Here is a 13,825-nt window from a genome sequence, read left to right as displayed (position 1 = left end):
TTTGTTTTCAGAGCAGATGTGCAAGGAGAGGGCTGGCAGAGTAGATATAAAGTTACCTCCACTGAGGTCCCGAAATGTCCTTTCCTGCCCCCATTGTGCAAAAGCAACAACAACACTATCTATCTTCTTTTGATAATTAGTGTCCATTTTCATTGCCAGTATAATAGTAATTCCCTTCTTTGCCTGCTGTTCTATTGGAACAAGAACATATTTAGGTTAAATGGAACTGTTACCATGTTCTCTAACTATGGCCCTTGATGAAAGGGTTTCCCGTTTTTGGTAATCAGGACATCTAGACAAGCAGAGACAAAAATTGTAGGGTTGGGAAGCACAAGTTCCCCAAGTGGGTCAAAAAAGAGTGATGATTAGATGAGCCACTTCTATTTCAACCTCTTGTTTCCCGCATCCACGTATTGTAGCAGTCGGGGACATGGCCGCAGACAACTGCTGTTGAGAATATGTACCACATTATCCAGGAGGGCCTCCCAGCTGGCAGGCTGCCATCTCTACACTGCCATGCAGAACTCGGAGTCAGAGCCTTGACCTCTTCCTCACTACCCCTGCCTTAATTGCTCTAGGAAGTTCTTTTTTCACTAAGTTGGCATTCTGGAAAAAAAAATTCATTCTTTCCCTTTTAGAATTGATTCAGAGGAAACTGTATTTTTCCAAAGTAAAAAAATGGGAGAAAAATAAATGAGTAACTATACCTTGATTCAAAAGAGTGATGTAGTCAGTCCAAAGAGAAAGTTGTGGGGGGGAAGGTAGATTTGATTATGTGAAATTGTAACTTACTGTGTGGCATACCCACAGTTAACAAGATTAAAAGGCAAAAGCTAAATGGGACTAAAAAAAATAGATATAACATACACAACAGTTAAAAGATTATATTCTTAATATATACATAATTATTACAATTTATTTAATAAAGATGAGCACCCCCATAGGGGAAAATGTAACATGAATAGGTTATTCATAAAGAAAAATTATAAAGACAGTAAATACATAAATGTTGTCTCCTTCACTAGAAAGGAAGGCCTGTTGCAAACAAAAATCATTAACTTATATGATAAGAAATACATTGCTATCAAGAGTGTTTGAAAATGGTCTCTGTCAAACCTAAACTTTAAAAAAACAGCCTGTTTTTTAAGAGAAAGTTGTTTTAGAAAACAGGAAATTGTCCTAGAAAAGTTGTACTGGGGAAGGGCTTATTTATAAGATATAAGTGCATGTAAACGACATTGCTGAGATTTTAGTAGCAGCAAATATTTTAAAATTGCTAATGTGTCCTGGAAAAACAGTAAAAATCTAAAATATATATAGTGTGTATACGCATGTATACAATAGAAGACTATGCTGCCCATTAACATAAAGATGTCTTTATTGACAAAGATATTTAATGTATAGTAAATGAGAAAAGTGAATTATTCTTAATGTCGAAACCATGTATTTTAGAACAATGACTCAGTTACTAAATTGTGTGTGTGTGTGTCTTGATGACCAAAAGAGTTTATAAGTGCATTATGCAAGAGAATTTAATTTTACTGTTATATTTATTTTTACAACTTTCATTCTAAATCCTTGTACTATAGTGAGTTTATGTCAACTAATTCATACTGTTGTGTGCATTCACACACACACACACACAGATACATCACTCATACAAAGATACTCTTTAATAGAATAGGATGTTTTTGCTGGGGAAAAATTTCTACATTTCCTCCTATAGAATTGCTTGTGGGAACTTAATTTAATTTTTTTCCAAAATAAAAAATGAGAAAAACAAGTGAGAAATTATAATTTGATCCAAACAAGAGATGTGATCAAACCAAGATAATAAGACAAATTCTTGCTAGGCTCCACCCCAGATTTGGTGTGCTGCCAGAGGCTGAAAGAAAGATGAAAAATTCTTCTGTGTTAGAGTTTAAGAAAAATAAACAAGTGAATGAAGAGGAGGAAAAAAGCAATAAAATTCATACCAAAGAGCACATCTGAGGAAATTCTTACAGAATAACAGAAAATAAGCTTTCAAGAGAAGGAAAAAAAAAAAAAGAAAACTTTGAACTTGGCATAAGGAACCCTCAGCTGGAGAAGTTAACAATTTAGAAATATGTCTGTAACTTCTGAAAAGCATGACAGTAGCAGCCCAGTACAAGACTACCTCCTCAAAAAAGCTCACAGCGTATCAGAGGGCACAGACTCCACTATATTTGCCCTACTCCCCACATTTCAAACAAGCAACACACACACACATGAATTCCCCAAATCCCCTATAAAGTCCCCGATGACCTGTGTCACGGGTTTAGACCGCTGTGGTTAACGTTCTCCTCTGACAAACCATTGTCCTATAACTTCTCTGAAGTTGCCTATCTGTTTCATAAGGCTGGGAGACGGGTCTAAATATTAAGGTTTTGCAATACGTGAGAGAAGTCAAGAGAAGTCAGCAGTATTTTAATGACAATAATGACATATGTACATTTAAAAAATTTCTCAGAATCTCAGAAATTTGAGTATTGGTGAAAGATTTGCAATGCAAGATTTTAGAGATGAAAGAGACCTTGGAATTTAAGCAGCATCCTCTATCTTTCTTTATCTCTCTCTCTCACACACACACACATGCACACGCACACGCACATGCACATTATTTTTTTTGACTGATGAGGCAACAGAATTTCTCTGACATCTTGTAGACAGCTACAAGTAAACATGTAGTTCCTGGCTTATTTCCTCTATATTCTATATCAGAATACCAAGTGGGTTCAAAACTATTTTGGGTGCAATGAACAAGTTTTGTTGTGTAACTTCTATGTATCCAAAAGTGCATTAAAGATTTTGGATGTGTATAAGGATGTTAACACATGACCCAAATTGTCTTCAAGGTTGAGCTATCAAAAGAACAAAAGGTAGAAATTAGTCTTTCAATCATAATTATCAATGCTGGATAGGGGATCAAACTATAAATGTTTTCACCTCTCTCCAAAGTTACGGTAACACATTCCATTGTATATTTTATGACAGGACAGTAAACTTAGATTTACACATGCAGCAAGCTTAGATTTTCATGTATATCTGCAGGGATAGGATGAGAAAAATTAATAATGAATGTGGAGAAATGTGAACTGTGTCTTTTGTGAGACCCCAAATTTAATTCCTTGTCAGTGTGTGTGTCCATGTCTCCCCACTTTGTTAAAATTATGAACAGAGAAATGCTGAGGTCACATGCCTTACAATAAAGCAGCTTCTAACAGAATGTGATTGGCCATCGGCTCCTGACCTCTGCTCCTGACTCTATTTAGTGGTTTCATTAACCTCATCATGATGCTATCTCCCATTTGTGCAACTGAATTTTCTGTACCTTAGAGTGGTACATGGGTTTTATACACAATTTGATTTGCTTTCATTGTCGATATGAATGTCATCATTGTTATTCGTCTTCCTAAACAGAAAGATTAAAACTCAGCTCCACAGAGAGAATTATAAACTCCAATCAAATGTAAGATCTGAGACAGTAGAAAATGAGCATAACCCCCAGAAAACCATGGTCTGTGTCTTCATCAGACTAGCATCACGTGCGACGAGGATCCAGGCTCACTCAGGGGTTTTATCTATCTTGGTGAAACTTCTTGCCTCACAGCAGAAGACTGATTGACACTAAGCTACCAGTTTAATTCAGAAAAATGCTGCCGAGTTATACTCGTATTGATCTTCTGATTATTTTCTCACAACTTAAAGGATGGGTCTTGTCAGATTTCAGGAAACACTATTGTTTCCAGCGGATAGAAAGCCTTTCTAGAAGGGGAATTCAGCTGACATGTTTCACGTCCTTTACTTGCTGACACGACTGATAATGTTTCCCTGTACTCACTGGCATGAGACTAATAAGAAAATCATACCAGACTGTTGATAACAAAGAAAAACATGAGACGTTCAAAAGATCCCCATGCAGTTCAGTGATTTAAGGAAAGAACACAGGAGAATGACAGATTACTTTCTGATTCTAGGAACGTATGTGGATTATATAGAAGGCTCTTACTCTCAATTTTTTTAAGCAATAAAAGAGTTTCTGAAATAGCTGATGACTTTATTCTATTACATAATATATCTTGTCTCATTTGATCTTTAGAGTGACTATCCTTACCTTAATTTACCTACTGAATATCTCTGCTGAATTGCACTAAAATCATCTCATATTGTTAGAGTCAGTGAATGAAATTAAACACATATTGAAGCTAACATATGCAAGACAGGTTAGACTCTCACAGGGAAATTCTAGTTGCAGCACAAGTGTTCTGTTCCTGTGATTCATTAAAGTAGACGACTTTCCCTTCTCTAGTTTCCTGTAACTCAGTTTATGCTTTTATATAACTTAACAGTGCTCTGTAGTTACATGGCTGTGTGTTTATGTGCACACATCCTTGTATTATATGCTCCTAGAGCTACACAAGTGAATGTTGTTATTTCTGTACTCTAGGGGCTTAGCTTATAAATTGACACATGTACATTTTCAGTGAGTCTTCATTGTTTTTGACAAATGAAGGAATGAATGAATATAGAGGTGTATTTAACCTCCTCTCATTATTTTGAGGTTATTTTTATGATGGTAGTAGAATGACTCTCTCTTTACAAGGAAAACAGTGATGGCTATAAGTACATGTTTTACCAAGAGTCATATTCCTGGCTATATTTTTCCTAAAGCATTTTAACATAATTCTGTGGGATAAAAACACAAACTTTGAAAGATTGGGTAAAGCCATATAAATTGTTCAGAGTTATTGAAGAATTCATAAAGAGACAATTGGAACATTTCCCTTTATTGCTGAGTATCTGGCAGAAGCTATTCTCCCTCTAATATCAGTTACGTAGGGAGGGAAGGCTGCACTTTATAGGTGAGCGAGACTTTCTTGTAGCACTATCTGAGGGTTCAATAAAAGCATCACTGCAATAATTTTCCACTTCAAAACATAAATGTCTTCAAATGGAACATTTAGTTATAAAAATTTGAAACTCATTTGCCTGCCACACACTTACATGTCTAGTTCATAAAACATAAACAACGACTGTAAGTAGACCCATGAGTATATAACATCAGACTTTTAGTTCACGTAATTAAAAGGTAATGAAGTATAGAGGGACAATATAAACTTTTATCACAGCTGATTCTTCAGCTATTCATAATCTATAGAAATGTCTATAGCACTTGGATAATAATTAATTGTGTACATTAGTATCTGCTAAATAGTTCCCTGATGGGAAACACAATAATTTAGAAACAAAGGAAGGAAACAGGATATGATTGAAATTGGTCTTTTAAAATGTAAATAGTAAGGTTGGTACTTGGCTAAGTCTTAGGGATTTCAATACTGTGATAATTACACAACTTTATTATAAATTATAGAAATGATTACTACGTCAGAATCATACCTGTCAAGTTTGGAAGGAATCAAGATAGCCTTCAGTAGGTGAATGGATAAGTAAACTATGATACATCCAGAAGATGGAATATTTTTCAGCATTAAAAATAAATGAGCTAACAAGCCAAGGAAAAAACAGAGGAAACTCAAATGCAAATTACTAACTAAAAAGTCAATCTGTAAAGGCTACATACTGTTTGATTCAAACTGTATGACTCTGAAAAGGCAAAAATAGGACAAAGTAAAATATGGAGACACTAAAAAGACCAGTGGTTGTCAGGGTTTAGGTGGGAAGGAAAGACCAGGAAAAGCAGGGAGGATTTTTAGGGCAGTGAAGCTACTGTATTTGTTACTGTAGGGGTGAATATATGTCATTATAAATGTGTCCAAACCCATACAATGTGTAACACCGAGAGGGAGCTCTGATGTAAACTATGGGCCCTGGGTGAGTATGTGTCAGTGCAGGTTCCTCAGTGATGATGAGTGTAGCGCTCTGCTGGTGGATGTTGATAATGGAGGAAGCTATGTGCATGTGAGTCCACTTACTCAATAGTACTGTCAATCTAAAACTGCTCTAAGAATAAAATAATAAAAATATGCTCCTTAATGTAATTTACAGTACCCTTTATTTGAAGTCTACACTATAAAAGGCAACTTTTATACTTATATTACCAAAAAATCAGTCATATTTAGACAGTGATAGGGAGGAATAGTTACATGAAGGAAGCTATTGCTACATAAATTCCGTTGAGGAAGATTACACATAATCCTGAATTTAGCTAAATCATATAGGGCATACATTTCATGTTTTTAAAAATATGTTTCAGAGCCTTTGCCTAAGTGAAAAAGATGTTGAAAGCCATGTCATTCCAGAAAATTGTTCTCAGTTTATACAGTCCTATATGCAATTTTCTGAACTAAGTGTGGAATCTTGCATGATTGTTAGGAAATATAAAACAGCATGGAGATAACCTCTCCAAGCTAAATGCCTCCAAATTCCATCACTGGTCAAACTTTCATTCATGTCTCAGCAGAGATAATTGATGGACAGTTAAAGCGTGTGATGTTTTGTCTATCTAAACAAAAATTGTTGTGTTCAGGAGCAGAACAGTTAGCAGACTCTAGAGCTGCTCAAGTCGCAAAGCCAAAGAGCTGCTCAAAGGTCTCACTGTTCTCTCCTCTGAAGAATCATCCTTGATTCTGCGCTCACTGCCCTCTCTTCTTTTCCGTAGCTGTGTGTACATGCTTCAGTGATAGGACTGATGATAACATTAGTAACCACTGAACATTGAGTCCTATTCTGCGTAGATACCATGTTAAGCATTTTGCACCCAAAATTCTTAAGTACAATAAATAAGGTTTAAAATAAGTGAATAAACTAACTAAGGTTAAACTACTGCATAAGTGTCAGAACCCTGACTCAGTCCAGAGCTGAGAACATCAAAACAGTACTTTTAACCATCATGCCAGACAGTCCATATTTTGTCATATCAATTGCTTACGTGTGTGTATCATGTCCCAGCCTGGGGTCAATAATATCTAAGCTGTTTTCAGGCAATGAAGGCTCACCTAAGAGCTTTATTTAGGCTATGCATTATCTAAGGATTTTATTAAAACCTGTTTAGATATTTCAAAAGAAGAAAAAACCCAGTCAGCTTTGATTGACTTAGCTGTAGTCTGTGTAATCTGCCTTAAACAAAATTAGGACAGAGAATCAATTGGGCTTGACGCAGGAGTAAAACCTTTCAAGTCAAAGTACTCTAAGTAGAATGATTATACCCTACATGCTGTGGAGGAGCGATTTGACTTAGGCATGCCAGCTAAATTACCTGGGCTCATGCCGGGGAATTTCTAGGTGTTTTAGATTTTAACCACAATTTAATTCAAATGCACGTCTTTTAAATGGAGGAAATGTTAGAATTCAGAGGACTACATACTATTTCCCAACTGTGTTGTATTGTCTAGATGTTCTAAGGTGTGCATGTGTTTGTGCATTTTATATATTTTAAAAATCTGTGAATAAGAATCTTGTTATCAAATTAAGTAAGTACAGAAAAATAATTTTCATGTGCCGTTATGAGAAAACAAGAGTAATAATAGAGCCACCTCTTTTGGTGAGATTCAAGAGGGGACAAAAACATGGGGGAAGGGGTGGAGAGGTAGACCTAGAGTTAATGCACAAGCCAAAAATAGGTATAAGAATGCATTATTTTACAGTTATCTCTCTTAAATCCTTAGAATCAGTGGTCTGTTTGAATGTATTTTGTTGTTGTTGTTCCCTTTTACAAAACATCAGTAAACCTACAAACTACAGGCTTACACTGGTACAAAAAATATGCTGAGGAGTTATAACTATAGATGTTCAAATTCCCGTGATTACGGTGTTTCTTCATTTATTGTCTTTTTAAGTTCAGTACTGTGATTGCAAGCATAGATTGAGTTGTCTGAAATATGCCATCATTTAATTGTCTACAACAGATTGTGATTTAAGGCATTTAACCACCTCTTGAATGTCCAGAAATGTAACTGGTTTAAGATATTCAAACAGAGGCGAGTTAACTCTGTATGATGACAGATGGTAATGAGACTTATGGTGGCAATTATTTTGTAATGTATAAAAATATTGAATCATTATGTTGTATACCTGAAACTAATATAACATTCTAAGTCAATTATATTTCAGTAAAAAAAAGAGTGAATTGATAAAGTAATCATTTGAGTGGAATTTACACTTGAAGAAATGATTAGTGCATACCTATTAACTATTTTTCGTAATAGAAAATGTTTTTATTCTTGTTCTCTTAGGCAGTGACTTTCTTTTTGCCTCAAGCTAGTCATCTTTAGTTACACAGGCAATTTTAAAATTTTCTCAGAGCTAAGTATGCTAGCATTTCCTATGATTCTTCACATTTTAAGAAACAATATGTGTAGTATGTATACAATCATCATTTTGGAACATACCACCTAAACAACCACTAGCGATATGAAAGATTAATGTGTCATGATGCTGTCTTTTAGAAATACCTTATTGTCAGAACACCTTATACGAAAAAAGGCATTTTTCATTACTTCTTGTGTCAGTAATTTTTACTATACTATATCATGAGTCTCTCTTTAACATACAAAAACACATCATTCTGAATCTGTAATATATGTATTTTTCTAAGAAACAGTAGACTCAGAAAAACTGGGTGATTTTAGTTATAGGGACATGTTATGTATGTCACCGTGTGCATCGGTAAAAGTCAATATAAAAGGGACAACTGGAATTTTACCAAAACTATTTAAAAATTGCTTATACCAAGAAAAAGGAAAATACCATATGAGATTGCTCATATGCAGAATCTAAAAAAAAAAAAAAAACATAAAGACAAAACAGAAACAGACTCATAGACATAGAACACAAACTTGTGTTTGCCAGGGGGGTGGGGGTGGGAAGGGACAGACTGGGATTTCAAAATGTAGAATAGTTAAAGAAGATTGTACTGTGTAGCACAGAGAAATATATACAGGATCTTGTGGTGGCTCACAGTGAAAGAGAATGTAACAATGAATATATGTATGTTCATGTATAACTGAAAAATTGTGCTCTACACTGGAATTTGACACAACATTGTAAAATGACTATAACTTAATAAAAAATGTTTTAAAAAATTGCTTATACTGCTGGAAGCAATGTGGCTGAGAATATTTCTCCCTAAAATACACAATATAAAATACAAAGAGGGAAAGCTAAATAGAAGTAATATTTTTAACAACGGTCAATGGCTGAGTTGTTCAAATTGCTATCACTTAACAAAGAAGCCTTACATACAAATAACCGATGTTCTAGAATTAAATTGCTTAAACAATTGGAAGGCTTATTTTTACACTTAAGAAGACTTAAGGCAGAGTGCCCACAGGGTTGATTCATTCAGTTCCTCACTGTCATCACCAAGAACCCAATGTTCTATATTTTACAGTCTTTTATGATCAGTGTTTTTTGGAAGCCCCTCCTGTTTGAAAGATCACTGCAAAGTTCTAGGTGGTATATGCAATGATATTAATATTCAGCAGAAGAAAGGGGCCTTCTTCTTTTCTTAAGGATCTCTTTTAATTGGTGAAAGTATCTTTCCCAAAGACAGCTACACAGTTGTCCCCATGACTTAATACCTGATAAAGCCACATTTCCATGATAAATCAATCACATTCAAGGGTAATGTGACCACCATGCTAGGTTAATAGCTGTCAGTTAAATAGATGGCTTCAGAAGTTCCACTGCAAAGAAGGAAGGATAGAGGCTTAATGTTAGGAGAAAAACACAGATAGTACCGAATGCTGTTCTGCAGTATTGTATTTATAAAATAAATATCTTGTGGAAAAAATATTGGCTAAATTTCAAATGATGTAAATACTTAGGGTTGCTTACTTTATAAAAATTGTTCTTTCTCAAAACATTAGTGAATAAAACTCACTAAGATGGGAAATACATGCAGAGATAAACTGTATAATTGGGATATCTGGAGATTTTGGATGTCCTCTAACAGAACATAAATTTTAAAAACCATCCTGTTCTTGTGTCTCTCAACAGATCCAACTTCCGTCCCAAATAATCTGGAAATGTTTTATCCATCTGTACTTTAGACTCAATCACTTGGCTTTACACATGGAAGAAAGAAAAAAAAAAATTGAGAATTCTATAGTCTAAAATTTTATGAACTACAATGAACCTTTGGTTTTTCCAGTGACACTTTTTCATTATTTGTTTGTTTTCACAAATAATAAAATTTTTCATGACCTGGGGAAACTTGGCAAATATATATTTCCCTAGGATAAGATTAAATATGAATTAAATATTTATTGTAAGCAAAGGGGAAGGTTTGTTGACCACAAATCTATTTAAATTACTCTTCCTTAAAAAGACAGGAAGTCAGAAGCCCACACCTTGACAATTATGTTAACATTTATTCTCTAACATTAAACAGTATGCAGCTTGGCTTTATTCCACACTGTGTCTGCTAAAAAGAGGGAAAGGGGACTTCCTATTCATATCATTTGAAGACATTTTGAAAACCTATTCTCACAAGTGATATCTGAGCTAAATTTTAGCTTTAATGGTCAAAATGAGTTTCATTTCAGTTCTTGAGTGTGACTGCATCATGACTTTTACAAACCCCTGCTCTAAAGGCTTCTCTCATAAAAGGTATATAAGATGAATGACACTATCATTTTTACATCAAAATTTCCATTTTCACAATCCCAATAGTTCATATGTAAAGCTAGGTCAACACAGATATAATTCTACAAAGGGTTTCTCTTTCCTTTTTAATTTAGAATATTTCAAAAGAGATTGCATGTGCCCCTGACATCTGCAGTTCAGGGCGTTGGTGAGTGATGGCATATTCTTTGAGATTTGCATTCTTAATCAGAAGTAATTTTTTAAACTCTTACATTATATTTGAAAATTTGAGATATGGCTCATACCCTATTTTGAGTAGATATAAAGAGTTACATGCTCTGAAAGTGTAGGGATTCTGGATCTTTTGTTCATTTAAACTGTTAAGCTAAGAATATTTTTTATACAACATTTAAAATGTGAACATCCAAGAAAATTAATTTTTCTTATCTCTTAAAAAAATATTTTTTTACCATAAAACATTCTCTCTTCAAATAGCCTCTATTTCTGCTGTGGAAGAAGGAGCAGCTGTTTGTCTGGATTATCCACTTGTGAATTTTCACTCTTCAGTTGTAAGCATATGTTAACCCAAAAGCCACTATAAGTGAAGTATCTATCTAGGCCCTTAGCCAAGACTGTCTGATATGAAGCACACTAATAAAAACAGAAAGATAAGTATTTGTATTAAAAAGTTACAGGAAATACTAAGCTATTTTTTCATGTATGCATTTTCAGAAAAGTGCAATAATATTATGCTAATTCACAGCAGAGTTTCTCCTATTCTTTTTGCATCTTCAAAAAATGCATCAGCATTTCCCTCGTTCTCATTGTGATTATTACTATTATCATTACCCTATGTAATTCAGTGGTGGGTTGTCTCAGAAAACATGAAAAGAAAAATAAAAGTGGAGGAGTTTATTCTGAAGCTTTTGCATCCTAGAAATGCTCAGTTCCCCAGTTATGATTGAAGCTTGCGTAAAATCCAGTACTTGGTGAGACCTGACTTCATGTCTTTATTTATTTGTCTATCTTTGCTTAAGGGTATTTTAGGTAGAAATTACATAAGATCGTTCCTTGGAATTATCATATAGTCTTAAACTGGCCCTGTACAATCCTTAATCCAGTGAACCAGTTGACTAAGTACTGATGGGAAAAAAAGAGAGAGAGAGAGAGAGGAAAAATTATCTCAAAATGAAACAATATAGAGCTGGAGAATATTGCTTTCCCCATAAGCAACTTTCTGTACGGTGCTTGAATAGTTGTTTTTAAATTTCCATAATATTTTTAATTGTGTTCTAAATAGTATTTTATATCTTACTCTGTTTTTCATGCTTAGCAAAGCCATTTGAATGATTTGTTGGCTCATTTTTATGTTAAATATTTTAACAAGAGTGTCTTCTTGACATCAGGGAGTCAATCAGATATAATGGAGTTCTGCTAACAAGCCTCATAAAAATATAGGAAACAGATAGTAAATCTGACTTATAGAGTTCATACATAATAATATGAAATTTGGAATAATTAACATCTAATACACGATGGCATGCGTAAAACATTAAGAGCTTGATTCAAACAGAAAAAAAATAAAATCTATTATCCTGTATTTAAAGCTTATAATTCCACTCTTAAATCAAATCATCAAGTCTCTATGCTGGCACATGGGTCATCCTAGCTTAGAAATGGTACAGAGCCCTAAGGGCAACCATTGGAATTAGGACAAGTTCTGGAGTTCTTTGGGAAGTTTGGCTAGAAAAACAGAAGCGATGTTGAGTGGTTTAGCCGCAGCTGGTCAGGACATTTTGTTAGTGATATTGCTATCGATCTCTGGTTAAAAGAGTACGTGGAAGTTCTATGAATTATTAATATCTCTGAGCAAAAACTGTGGCTGGCACTTTGCCTTAGGGCTGGAAGTCTGAGGAAGCAGAAAATGACTGAGAATAGTTATTTCTTTGGTTTTCCAACACACGATGATTTCTCTACCCAAAATGACACTCACAGTATTGAGGGCTTGATATAAAACCTGATACTGATTTTTCTACAAGGTCACCTGTATCTAAGTAACATGCACAATATTATATAATTTCAGTGTTAAATTAAATGACGAAAGTAAACAGCCATTTCAGTGCCAACATTGTTTTAATTTGCATGGTACTTTTCATCTCACTAGCCAGAAACAACTGAATCTCTTAAAAAACTGATGTCTTTAAAGGAAATGGCTAACTTTCAGTGAAAATTGTTACACTTTTCTTATCTTCACAGCAAAGCTTCTAATTTAGTCCCACATTCAGCCATAAAATACTTAAGAAACCTAACCCCTCACAGTATACCACAAAAGGCAGTCAGGTTTTCTTTCATATGTATATATTTTCAGATAGGGATTTATTTACCTTTCCTCAGAAAGCAGAGAGTAAATCCTAAGACTTCTCATCATAAGGAAATTGATTTTTTTCTTTTTGTATCTATATGAGATAATGGGTGTTCACTAAGCTTCCTGTGGTAATCATTTCATGATGTGTATAAGTGAAATCATTATGCTGTAGACCTTAAATTTGTACAGTGTTGTATGTCAATTATGTCTCAATAAAACTGAAAGAACAAAAGTAAAGGAAATGTTTGTGAAAAGACCAATATGTGGTTAGTAACTATTGCATTAGAATTGGAAACAGTTATTTAGTATGTGAAGACAATTTTGATCTCATTTTTACTGACCTGATCCAATAGCCAATATTCAGCTATACTGTATATTGCTTATGTTTTAACTAATATTTGTAGAAAACCAGACTTTAGAGAGAAACTGCATGACCAAAAGATAAAAGGTTTAAAAAGGCCTTTCATTTCTGTACTTACAGCCATCTACATTCATGGACATATGTCCATGAAGAGTCCAGTGCACAATCAAATCACAGCTTAGAGCAAGTCGAAAGAAAAGGATGTAATGGTACAGATCAATCCCCCCATTTCAGTTTTTCTCATTTTATTTTTCAACTATATGTAGTACAAACTCTACTCATCACATTTTAGTAAAATAGTTAAAGGAACAGACCAAAGAATAAAACCACCTGTATTTAAATCTTGACTCCATCGTTACTGACTATATGAACTTGGGGCTTATGTCTTACTTCTCTCATGTGCAAAATGGAGATAGAAGCTCATGGAGCTGTTGTAAGTATTCAGTGAGGTAGCATGAGATAAACACCTAGCAGAGTGCCTTGCAAACAGTAATTGAATCCACATTAGTTATTGTTAATAAAATTATTATTAT

The sequence above is a fragment of the Camelus bactrianus genome, chromosome 35, assembly GCF_048773025.1.
Source record: "Camelus bactrianus isolate YW-2024 breed Bactrian camel chromosome 35, ASM4877302v1, whole genome shotgun sequence".
Classification (NCBI taxonomy): domain Eukaryota; kingdom Metazoa; phylum Chordata; class Mammalia; order Artiodactyla; family Camelidae; genus Camelus; species Camelus bactrianus.
Note: the sequence above shows the minus strand (reverse complement) of the source record.